Below are 13,555 nucleotides of genomic sequence, written 5' to 3'. Positions count from 1 at the left end.
CACGTCTGTGACCTACACCAGAGCTCAGAGCAATGCAGGATCCTTAACCCACTGAGTGAGGCTAGGGATTGATCTCACATCCTCATGGATATTAGTCAGATTCGTTTCCACTGCCCTACAGCCCAAACTCCCCATTTTTACTTGCTGTATACTTTTCCACTGTATGAATTTTCCACACTGTATTAATCCTTTCCACTGTCACTGGACATTTGAGTTGTTTTATTTGGCTATAAGGAATAAAGCTGCTGTATGAACATTCTTTTACATGTCTCTTGGTACACATATGTATTCATTTCTCTGGGGTATGTATCTAGGAATGTCTAAAGGTAAACATATTTTATCCTAAGTATGTCTGGCCAATCAGTTTTCCTACTTATGTATACACATATTCCAAGCAGAAACTGATAAGAGGTCTACACTTTCACCAACATTTTTCATTAGCCAGTTTACTCAACTAGATGGTACTGAAATACTCTTTTTTAAATAAATGATTTTTATTTTTTCCATTATAGCTGGTTTACAGTATTCTGTCAATTTTCTCCTGAACAGCAAGGTGGCCCAGTCACACATAGATATATACATTTTTTCCCACATTATCCTCATCATAAGTGACTAGATATAGTTCCCAATGCTACTATACAGCAGGATCTCATTGCTAATCCATTCCAAAGACAATAGTTTGCATTTTTAACACCAAATTCCCAATCCAACCCACTCCCTCCCCCTTCCCCTTGGCAATCATAAGTCTGTTCTACAAGTCCATGATTTTCTTTTCTGTGTAAAGGTTCATTTGTGCCATATATTAGATTCCAGATACAAGTGATATCATATGGTATTTGTTTTTCTCTTTCTGACTTAATTCACTCAGTATGAGAGTCCCCAGTTCCATCTATGTTGCTGCAAATGGTATTATTTTGTTATTTTTAATGGCTAAGTAGTATTCCATTGTGTATATATACCACATCTTCTTAATCCATTCAACTGCCAATGGATCTTTAGGTTGTTTACATCTCTTGGCTATTGTGAATAGCGCTGCAATGAACACATGGGTGCATGCATCATTTTCAATGAAAGTTTTGTCCAGATATATGCCCAAGAATGGGACTGCAGAGTCATATGCTAGTTTTATATTTAGTTTTCTGAGGTACCGCCATACTGTTTTCCATAGTGGTTGTACAAATTTACATTCCCACCAACAGTGAAGGAGAGTTCCCTTTTCTCCACTCCCTCTCCAGCATTTATTATTTGTAAACTTATTAATGATGGCCATTCTAACTGGTGTGAGGTGGTACCTCATGGCAGTTTTGATTTGCATTTCTCTAATAATCAGTGATGTTGAGAATTTTTTCATGTGCTTGTTGGCCATCTGTATATCTTCTTTGGAGAAATGTCTATTCAGGTCTTTTGCCCATTTTTAAATTGAGTTGTTGCCTTTTTTGCTTTTGAGTTGTATAATGAAATATTACTGTGATTTCACTTGCATTTGGCTGATAAGTCATGATGTTAAATAACTTTTCAAATGTGTATTCATCATTTGTCTGTCTTTATGAAATATCTGTTCAAGTTTTAAGGCCTTTTTTAACTGTGGTATTTGTCTTTTATTTTTGGTTGATCTGTAGGAATTCCTGGTATATTCTGGATAAAAGATCTTTCTATAGATATGTATTGTACACATTCTACTCTAGTGTGTGATTTGTGTAATCACTCTCTTAATGGGTTTTTAATGAACAGAAATTCTTTTTTATTAAGTATAGTTGATTTATAATGTGCCAATTTCTGCTGTACAGCAAAATGGCTCAATAATTTATACATATATTCTTTTTATATTATTTTCCATCATGGTCTATCCCAGGAGACTAGATATAGTTCCCTGTGCTATACAATAGGACATTGTTTATCCATTATAAATGTAATAGTTTGCATCTACTAAACCCACACTCAGTCCATTCCACTCCCACCCCCCTCCCTCCTGGCAACCACAGTCTAATGAATGGAAATTCTTAATTTTAGTAAATTTCAATGTATCAATCTTTTCTATTATAAGTACTTTTTTAATCTTAAGAAATATTTGGTCAACCTTCCTTTGAGTTTTAAGAGCTTATATGTAAGTTTTAAAGACTTGATTCTACCAAAAAGACTCAACATCCATACCAGTCTTTAAAAAAAAAAACTGTCAATAAACTTTATTCTTATGAGCAAAAGAGAGCATGCTGGAAGCAAAACTTCACTCAAGAAAAAGTAAGCCCTTTGACTGACCAGTTCATCCAGTCTACATATAGTTTAACATAATGAGTTATTTGAGAAAGCAGTAATCTAGGATTTGCTATGTGAGTTTAATGTCTAATTTTGATATTCCTAGAAGCTGAGTTCTGGTTTACACTAAATTGAAAATAGCATCACCTACCTAGAACTGAAAAATAGCAATGCTATTTTGTCTACAAGTTTTCTCTTCTCCAGACTGAGCTGTCACAGTGCCCTCAACTATGTCAAGAACACCAACCATCACCACGCTGATTGCTTTTCTCTGTGCACACTGCAAATTTTAAGTGTCCTTAAAACAAGTTGCTCAAAAGTGATTTCCACTGTATGGGTGTGTTTGCTCCTTAATGTAAATTTGGCTCACATTCAGATTTATCTTTCTTTTCAGAAATATTGTGCCATCAATTTATGTTAAACCTACATTTAATTAAAATTCTTAGCCCCTGGTTCTCAGACTTTGGTGTGCATGTGAATCATCCGGGTGTTTGTTAGAAATCCAGATTTCTGGGTCCCAACTAAGAGAACCTAATACAGTAGATCTACAGTGGAACTCAAAAATCTGCATTTTTAACAATTCCCCTCATTAATAATTCTAGTTTGGGTGATTTTTAGCCTGTACTTTGAGAATGCTTTCTTAAGCCTTTCCCACAGATGCTTTAGATAAAACTTAGCTCCTAATGGTGTTCTCATGCATTTGGATTTTAGGATCAAAGTTCATAACTTTGTATTAATTCCTCTTAAATTCACCAATGCAAAATTGCAGCAAAGGGGAAAAAAATCACAGTCTTTGGAGACAAGAAGACTGGTGTTCAAAACCTGCTTCTGCAAATGCTGGCCTTGGGCAAGTAAATAACTCCCTGAGTTTCAATTCCCTCATCTGTAAAATAAGAGAATGCATTCCTGACTGGGTTGTTGCAACCATCAAATAATCTACCTGCTGTAGCTACAGAGTGTAGGGCAAGTCCCCTCAGCACATTCCCTCATTATTCTAGCATATGGACATCTTGGGGAAAACTGATATTACCACCTGATTAATTAATTCTTCTCTCCAGCCTCCTGTAATCTGAAAATTTTGTTGACATTTTACCCCTGTCTTCCTCTCAGCCAGTGGTACCCAACCAGATGTGCATATGGGAATCCTCTGGGAGCATTTAAAAGTGCCACAGCCCTAAAATAAAAACCTCCAGAGGTTGATCCTGGTGAAGTATAGGCTTAAAAATCTCCCCAGATGATTTCTGATATGCATCCTGATTAAAGAATCGCTGATTTAAATAACTGGTAATAATGTGATTCACTACGTACCAAAACCCATAACATGTGCTGCCCCTTTGAACCATAAAAATTCACTCCTAGAAATGGACTCTGAGGAAATAACCATAGTTGAGTGCAAAGATTACAAGCATGTTTAATACAGATCTCTTTATAAGTAGAAAAAGAAGGAGGAACAGAAAGAAGAGAAGGCAGAATAATTGAAGGAGAAGAAGAAAGAAATTGGTTGCCCAGCAGCAAGACACAGGGCACCCCCAAAAGTGAATACAAAATGTACTCCTTTTCTGGACAGTTTTGTGCAGCCCTAAGACAGCTGCCTTTTTATAATGGTTACATTAGACACAACCATCTAATGTGGTACCTATGAGAGGTGATCACACTGATCACACATGATCACATTTTTCTTGCTTTGAACACAACGATGAGGGAAATACAACAAAATGTTAACAATAATTTTAACTTGGTGTTATAGGATGATAAGTTATTTTATGTTACTCCATTTTTTAAATTTTTTTTTGACAAAACATCATTCCTATATTAAACTTTAAAATATATGCTATATTTCATGACAGAATTTAGATCAAAATAATAAATATACTGCTAGAGATTCTTTTCAGGTCAAGATTCCTCCATTAATCAGAATTATTTAGCTACCCTCAATTAGTTCTGAGGAGACTATCTGTTCATTGAGAACAGGCTGGGTACCAGTGCTGTGCTGGGATGTCCCAGAGATGTTATTTCAGATGCTCTTCAAAACAGTCTCATGTGGGTGTGTACTATTATTATGCTCCTTTTACAGATGAGGAAGAGAAGGCTTAGTTACATTAAGTAACTACCTAAGAGGTCAAAACCAACTGATGGGAGAAACACGGTATAGGGTACATGAGTTATCTCTTACATGTGAATCTACAAGTATCTCAAAATAAAAAGTTTAATTTTTTTTAAAGCAAGTAATTGGCAGAGCAGGGATTCATTCACCCATAACCCTGTGTGACTCCAGCACCTGTACTTTCCCAGTCATACCAGTACTAAATTGGCCCCACTTTGCTCTTGTCAGAATGCCCCTTCTCCACCTTGCTCTATAAGACACTCCATGTAACTTTGCTGGAACTTTGCAAAAGCCCAACTCATTTCCTCTACAGTGTGACTCGGCTTCCATCGTTCTTAAAGGCCATTTGCCAGGTCTGCTAGAGGCAGCAGAGGGGCAGCCTGCAGATTTTGGTGCCAAGAAGGAGCAGAGTAAAGGAGGTAAGAGTCACTGGGCATTTTGCCTGACTAAGGACTCTGGGATTGGACCCTCAATAGATATGCAAATTGAATTCTCTGTAATTTGTGCTTTTGAATAACCTCAGCATGTGTTGGATGTGTGCAAAAAGAACTGTAAAATAAAATTGCAGACAAAGGGGGGAGTCAGAACACAGAAAGGGGAAGAATCAGTTTATTCCACGAGCCAAACAATGGGTCATAATAAATTCGCCAGCCATTAGCTCTTTGGTTGCATGGAACAAAGAGATTGAAATGAAATGGGAAAAAAAGAATCACAGTTAACTGTTCGGTGGCTGGCCTGCTTCCATTTGGCCAACTAGACAGATCATGGGATGAGCCTGGGGCATCTGTCACCTCCGTGGGGCAGCCCCCACTGGTTTGCAACCCAGCCATAGCTCTTCCATATGTTCAGGTGCCACTGGGGCAATTTTTCCTTAGGAAAAACATGTATTAAAAAGATCCAATTGTGTTCTAGCCAGCCATCAGTTAATCCATAGTTATATGCTCCCAAAAGAATTATAAGATAGGCAGGGTGTGAAAGAAGAAATGCAGAGATGTAAAATGAAAGAAAGAAAGAAAGAAAGAAAGAAAGAAAGAAAGAAAGAAAGAAAGAAAGAAAGAAAGAAAGAAAGAAAGAAAGAAAGAAAGAAAGAAAAGAAGGAAGGAAGGAAGGAAGGAAAACAGAGAGACACAGAAAGAAAGAAAGACACAGAAAGAAACTGAAAAAGAAGCAGAGAAAAGAGAAAGATTATAATAACTACTGTTGCCAGTGCTGCCATCCCCACAAGTGGCACCATCATCATTTCTGAGTATTAACTATGGCCTCAAACCTAAGGGTAACCCTCCCCCCAGAACAGAGCCCTGGCAGCTCTCCACACACCTCCCAGGAGCCCTGTGAAGATCGCTGTGAAATTGTCATCTTGTTTGAGCACATCTCAATCACTGAACTCCTCACCTTACTTTTAGTTATCTTTTAATTTGTTCCTCCAGTAGACTCCTAGGTCCTTGACAGTAGAGCATAGAATTCAACTATGTATGCTAAATGCCAAGCATTGGGCCTCACCCATTTTAGGTACTCAAATAATATTTACAAATGTTTTGGATGGATGGATACCAGACATTCTAATACTCACGTGGCTTGATAAGTTAGCTGTTATTAATCTCATTTTATAGATCAGAAAAGCCATGCCCAGAGAAACTCAAGTCTATCTAAGTTTTTACACTGTGAAATAGCAAAGAGTTTCTCAGGGATATCTCCTGAGAAGCAGAGAGGGACAAAGTTTTGGAGAGGTTCAGGGAACAAATGGATAGGGAAAGAAGAAGAAAACAGAAAGAAGGGAGAGGGGAAGTTGGGAAGAGAGAAAAAGGGGTTCTGCTTGATGCCCTCATGATAAAGGACAGGGCTTTAGCTTTGTTTTAAAAATGAGTAATAAAGTCTAGGATGAGCATAAGCTGGGGATGGATGACATCATATTAGCACAGAATCAACCATTTAGAGAGACCCCTAAATCCTATTTGGCTCTGACAGCAGGTGGACAGGGGTTGGGGATTTGCAAACTGGCCAAGGTCATCCCTGGTAGCCCTAATGCAAAATGAATGTTAATGGAGATTTGATAAATAAACAGAAGTGCTCAGAGATTCTGGTATCCATGTTCCAAAGAGGAGCCTACTGAGGCAGTTTTGCTTGAGTGAGGCTGGAACAATCTTGCTCTTAAAGACATAAGCCCCATGGACCCTGCTTGCCATAATTTTCAGAGTAATATGATTTTTGACAAATTCATTAAGCAATAAGACATGACAGACTGTAAATTGCTTCAATGTTAATTTATGTCCACTATATTGTTAGGCATCCAGCCAAAGCTTGGTCCCATCTGAAAGCAGAGATATAAATTGCCATTGTGTAACCACAATCTGGAAAGCTTTGTGAGGATCAGAGAATGATCAAATCTCAGAATCCACAACACATAGAAGGAGAATTAGATCCCTTACCCGAGCATCAGCTTCCACTGAGTGCTCACATTGGAATGGCCATCTCCCCTGAGAAGAGTGTATCAGAGTGTTGAGAATACAAATAGCTTTGTTTCCATAAAGTGATAAGCCCTGTACTAAGGGTAAGACATCATTACTTATGAGGCATAGGAAAACAAATGAACATTTCTAGAATGGGGATGAGAAGAGGAGACCATAGAAGTTTCCAGAAAGAAGATGAGTCCTAAAATAAACACAGACATTCCTCAAATGGAAAACAATGGAAGTTCATTGCAGGAAAACTTCACAGAGACATGAAAGTATGGTGTGTTCAAAGAGCTTGAGCAATTTGGTGCAACCATAACCTAGGGTGCATGGAAGAGAATCATAAGCAAGTTGCATGACAAGAGAGTAAGTTTGTGTCAAACTGAGAAGACAAACTCCATACAAAATGTCTAGGAATTTACTCGATGTCTCCTTCTCTGCATAATATCATTGCCACTGCCTACTTCAGGCTGTTATTGTCACACTTGGAAACTGAAGACTCCTATCAAGAATGACTGTCTTGGAGTTCCCATCGTGGTTCAGTGGTTAATGAATCTGACTAGGAACCATGAGGTTGCGGGTTTGATCCCTGCCCTTGCGTAGCTGGGGCTTTGGCAGAGGCCAGAGGCAACAGCTCCGATTAGACCCCTAGCCTGGGAACCTCCAGGAACCACGGTGTGGCCCTGAAAGGACAAAAGACAAAAGATGAAAAAAAATAAAAACGAAAGGATGGCAGTCTAAATGAGTCATTTGTTATTAAGGATGTAACCTCTGAGGCTGATACACTATGCTGATAATTTAGGCAACAAATGATAATAAAAAGAACAATGGCTGGTATATACTGATTGTCACTGTCACAGTCACTCCTAGGCTGGAGCACTGGATCAGAATACAACCTCTCAAAGGCCATTTTACTGGAGAGGTTTTCCAGGCCAACGTCTTCAGAATCCAGAAAAACAATTTCGGATCTCTTCTTTTCTCTGTATGCATCTAGGGAAAGATAAAGGGACGACTTGATTTGGGGATGCCATAACTCTCCATGCCACCAGCCCTGTTCCCTACTTACTCAGCAGAGCCCCTTCACACACCCTTAGGCTGAATTAACAGATTCAGTGCCATAGACTTGATTCCTCTTTTTTTATATATATAATGATTTTAATTTTTTTCCATTATAGCTGGTTTACAGTGTTCTGTAAATTTTCTACTGTACAGCATGGTGGCCCAGCTACACAATACTCATATCAGACAAAATAGACATTGAAATGAAGGCCATAAAGAAAGACAAAGAAAGACACTATTTCATGGTTAAAGGATCCATTCAAGAAGAGGATATTACAATCGTCAATATAGGAGCACCCAGATACCTACAACAAATACTAACAGGCATAAAAGGAGAAATTGATGGGAATACAATCATAGGTGATTCCTCTTTAATTTTCCACCGGGCATATCTAAGGAAAGGTGAAGAAAGGGGAAGAAATTACAGGAACTGCTTCCTAAACTATGGTAGCAGAATTGAGAGAATTCAATCATGAAACGAACTGGGAGACCTGGGTTTTACTTCACCTTCCCATCAGCCCTATAGCCTTGAGCAAAGATGGCAGTCCCAGTCTGATCTGCTATGTGAATTAAAATAAGATCCTTCATTTTAAAACATCTGGCACAGAGTGGGCCCTCAGAAGATGCTTATCAAATCTGAATCTCCAATCAGGTTGCATGGAACTTGAGAAATAAGCAGTATTCATATGGGAAAGGCCAGATATGTTGGGAAAGGGCTGCAGACCCAAGGCATAAGCCCAATGAAGTCATCGGCATGATCTCTTGGCATTGTGCGCGGACTTTTAGTACCTTGTCCAGGTATTCTCCGCCCCCAGAGACCTTTCATCCGTTCCCACTCTATGCTGATGTTGTTCGTGAAGTTGGCATGCTTTACTAGTCTTCATCAACCTACACACACTGAGACAGATCCCAGGAGGTGGAGGGAAGTTTTGTTTCTGGTGAAGCTAGCTATGTGTGAAATGCATTGAGTCCTTGGGGATTCCTGACATGATTTAGACATTCTTTGCCTGCCCACTGCACGAGGCTTTATACAGGGAAGGCATCCTGTCATCTTACTAACTAATGGAAAGCAGACGAGATGTAGTAGAAAGAATGCTGGTCTTGGTCTCAGGAGGCCCGGTTCAGGAGGCTCCACTCTGTCAACTGGGAGACCCTGAACAAATTAACTTTTCCGAGCCTCCGTTTGCGTGTCTAAAATGTAAAAAATAGCACCTCCTCTTTGGGATTATTTCTTGACTCACATGATAGAACATGTGAAAGCACTTTATAAATTGTAAAATGCCAACAATTGTGAGTGAGTGTTGCAACCCTCATCATTGTTATTTATGGTGATGGAACAAATAGGCTTTGCAGCCAGTTAAATCTTTCAGTCTTCATGTCCCCATTACCTCTTGGCTACTGTCTCCATAATTCAGGAAGACATAATTCACTTCCAGGTGATTCAGATAAGGAGGCTCTAATGAAGCCCCTACTTAGAAAAGTGTTGGTAATGTTCAGGGAATAAGCAAGGAATGGTGAGGTACCACGAGGCCGGCAACAGCTGTTACTCCCCACTACAGAGTGAAAGGACGGAGTAGAAGCTTCTATCAGAGCTCAGCGTGGATGGGAGCCCTAAAGGAGGAGGGCCCTGCCAGAGGGATACAGCTCTTGCCAGATACGGGATGCCAAAACAGGAGTGACTTCTCCTCCCCTTCTGCCCACTAATAACCCATTGGTTGAGCCCAATCCGAAGGCAACCAGCAAGGGATCCCAAATCATGCAACTCACAAGGTCAAACTCTCATAAGACTCAAGTCTTTGTGGTCGTCTGTTATTTCCTATATTCTGCTCTTTATAGTGTTTTGTGCATGACACCTAGACAACACCATAACTTGTAATTATGAACAGGAGTCTGAGCCAGGATCTGTGTTCAAATCTTGGATATGTTATTTGCTAGATATGTGACTTTAGGGAAATTTGCTTAGCCTCTCAGTACCTCAGTTTTCTCATCTATGAAAGGGACCTTGTGAGAGTGCCAATTTCAGGGGACAGTTAGAGTATAAAATTCAGTAATGCTAGTAAAGCACTTTTCAAGTTACACACTAATATGAATATTATTGATGTTGCTGTTTTACTTTCCATAAACCCATTTTCCACTGTGCTCCTCTCTCCCACACCTCTGCACTGGAAACACTTCTTCATGGAAACCTCACTCTTTTGCATTAAGAACCTATTTAATAATTCTACAGTTTTGTTTTTCCTAACTGAAACCTGGATCTCCCTGGTAGACTTTTCTAATTTATTTCTTTTTTATTTGACTTCTTGCCAGCATTTATATTTTAACCATTCCTTTCTCTTAGAAAAACCTTCTCCCCTTGACTTTGGTGTTAGTATCTCTTGGCTTTCTTCTTGATTGGCTAGACCATGTCCTAAACTGAATTTATTTTCCTTCCCAAAAAACACACTCCTCTCCTCTTCCTTAATTAATGACACCCACATCACCCAATTGCTTAAATCTGGATGTCTCACTGCCTTCTCACTCCTTATACCCTATAAATCATTGAGCTCCATACATTAAGCCTCTAAAATATCTCTAGAATCTATCTTCTCTTCTCCATCCCTAAGAGCATAGTGTTCATGTGAGTCATCACCAACTCCTGGCAACTTTATTGCAATAACTTCCTAAGTGATCTCATTGCCTCTTCTCTTTCTTTCTCTACTCATTCTTCACACTGTAGTCGGAAAGGTCACTCTAAAGAAAACACTTTCTCATGCCCCCATCCATTTTAAAACCCCCTCAGTGATTTTCCACTGCCCTTATTAGAAAGCCCACTCTCATAATTGCTAGCAAGACCCTCCGTGACCTCACCCCTGGATACTCATCTAGAGACACTCTTCTCTCATTCAAACTCGGTCATAAGAAATGACCTGTACATTCCCCAGCACTCAAACTTTCTCTCTCCTCTGGGTGGTATACATGCTGGCCAGGACCCTCCATGCCCAGGTTGCACTTGGCTAACTCTGCCTTGACCTTTGCATCTCATCTTGGATGCCACTTTCTCTGGTAAACTTTCCTGTTCCTGAAATTCTGACTTAGTTGACGCTCTTAGGCTTGCCCCCATGACTTTGAAGTGTTGATTCTATGGACGCCGATTACATTAATCTTTGTTCATATTGTTTAACCTTTGTATCCAGTACCTAGCATTTCTGAATAAAAGATTCCACAGGAGAAAGTAGTCACTGTCTGATTTCCATTCTCCTGTAAGTTCACTGCTATGACTCTAAAATTGTCTCCCAAATAGAGATGAAATTTGAGCGAATGAAACATGTTCTTGATATCGAGCCATTTAAGTTCTAGACACATTTTTCTGTTACAGGGGCCATTTTAGAAACTGTGTCATTCCACAAGGAACTTCAGGAACCCTGTTCAAGGTCGCAAAATAGTAGAAGGTCAATCAGTGTGAAATTAAATAGGACATATTTTCAAAGAGGGCTATTAATAAAACAAATATAAAGCTGATTTTTACCTGAGGCAAGCAACATAAACTTATTTTCCTAAGAGTTCTAGAACAGTCTCTCATTTTAGGAAAGTCCGTCAGGCTATTTACTATTGGGTCCCTGTCTAAATGCATGTATTTTGCCACTGGACTAAGTCAAAATGTCCATATTTTGTCCATAACAGATACTCTTGAACTGTACTAAATGTTTTGGAACACATATTATTGAAAGACCATTCATTGTCTTTTTCCCTGCAGTTTTCACCATTTACTTCTAGCTGTGCTTTCTTATTTCACGAGAAGTAATTCTACTAAATAAATCTTGTTAAACAATAAGAACATATTTTTTTCATAATGAAAAGTCTTGGGTTTCAGAGTTAAGCCCTCACAAGTACAGATTGTTGTGTATTAATTATATCTCGAGTAAAAGACTTTTAAAAAGGACAAATGGTTAATACATCACTCTGGTCCATTGATGTAGTAATCATGTGGGGACTGAGGCAGTATAGTGTGAATAGACAGAAACATGTTGCTATAGAGACATCTATGTTGCTATTTTTTAAACAAATATTGAGCACATACTATATGAAAGTCCAACACCAAGTTCTGATGATACAGCAACAAAGACACATTTCCTGCCATCCAAACCTCATGGGTTAGTGGGATAAAAACACAAGTAAATATACATCTCAAATTCAATGGGATAACTGTTTAGAAATAGAAAGACAATTCAGCATTTTTTTTTCTTTTTTCTTTTTAGGGCCACGCCCCCGGCATATGGAAGTTCCCAGACCAGGGGATAAATTGGAGCTGCTGCTGCTGTCCTACATTACAGCCACAGCAACATCAGATCCAGACGGCATCTGCAAACTACACCACAGCTGTGGCAATGCCGGATCCTTAACCCATTAAGTGAGGCCAGGGATCAAACCCACATCCTCATGGATACTAGTCAGGTTCTTAATCTGCTGAGCCACATGGGAACACCCCATAAGCGCTATTATTAAAGCCCATTTTACAGATGAAAAAGCTAGGGCACAGAGCAATTTAACACAGATCTGGAATGCTTTGTTTTTTCGTTTTTCTTTTTTTTTTTTTCTTTTTTTTTTTTTTTTGACTGTGCAGTATCTTTTATTTTATTTTTATAATTTTTATTTTTTTTTGCACTGTACAGCATGGGGACCAAGTTACACATACATGTATACATAATTTTTCCTCCCATTGTTGTGTTGTGACGTAAGTATCTAGACATAGTTCCCAATGCCACACAGCAGGATCTCCTGGCAGTCAGATTCCACAGCCCAGCACTCCCTGTCCAGAGGAAAACACACAAGGTGCTTTGGGAGCAAGGAAGGAGGACATATAGTCCAGCCTGGTTGTCTGAGAACAGCATGCTTTCCTGTCTGGCTTACAAAATTTAGTTTCCATTCAGGCTAATCCTAAAGTGAATATTCAGCTCTGACCTCCAGTGCCTCCCCCCACATCCCATGAAGCAGAGCTGTGCATGAAACCGACACAGCTGATTTTGTATCAGCCCATCATGTTATTAGTCAGTTAGGCCTTGGGAAGCTGACAGAGAAGCAGATGTTAGGAATATTATACATAGTATAACTATCATAATGATGTGCAGTTGTCAAAAGCATCTATTTTCTTAGTTAAAAAGAAGAGCATTTTATGTGGAAATTTCTTACAAAGTCGATTTTTCAGCCCAGAGCCAGAGGAGAGAGTAAACACAAGAAGCCCAAGGAAAGGTAGATGGAAGCAGAGGGTGAATGTTTAGTCTGTGTCTAATAGTCTGCAAAGAACATATGCAATTTGGGAAGATTATGGAGGGAACTGCCAAGGCCAAGCAAGCTCTCTCTGAGGTATGCACTTGATATATTTAGAAAGCATTAGCTGGCACTCACTGAGCTAAGTTGCCCTTTGGTCTGCCCAAGTGTGAATTGCACACAGAAGCAAAGAAAGGACACACTTTCTAGTAAGCTCCTACTATGTGTCAGGTGCTACATCCCCCTTACAATTATCAGCTAATCCTGAGAAAAAGTATTACAAGAGAAATATTTTCTCTTCTTCTTGCAACTGAGCAAATTAGTCTCGAAAATATGCCCAAAGTTGTGCTTATAAGATGCATGGTCAGAATTCAAATCCACCCATGACTAGCACCAAAGCCCTTTCAACTCTTACAGCTTCCCCTCTAAGAATGTTTAGGACTCT

At 39.2% G+C, this 13,555-nt stretch overlaps 1 long non-coding RNA gene across 3 annotated transcripts in view; it reads right to left on the bottom strand.

Moving 5' to 3' along the window:
• LOC110261419 (uncharacterized) overlaps positions 1–13,555 on the bottom strand; it is a 143,798-nt gene that overhangs the window by 20,013 nt on the left and 110,230 nt on the right. The window lies entirely within an intron of this gene.

The sequence above is a fragment of the Sus scrofa genome, chromosome 6 (assembly GCF_054392235.1).
Source record: "Sus scrofa isolate SSC_HxYL_T2T_F1_AM1 chromosome 6, Sscrofa_HxYL_maternal_Yorkshire_Landrace_v2.0, whole genome shotgun sequence".
In the NCBI taxonomy this organism is placed as follows: Eukaryota; Metazoa; Chordata; class Mammalia; order Artiodactyla; family Suidae; genus Sus; species Sus scrofa.
This window is presented reverse-complemented; position numbering and strand designations above follow the sequence as displayed.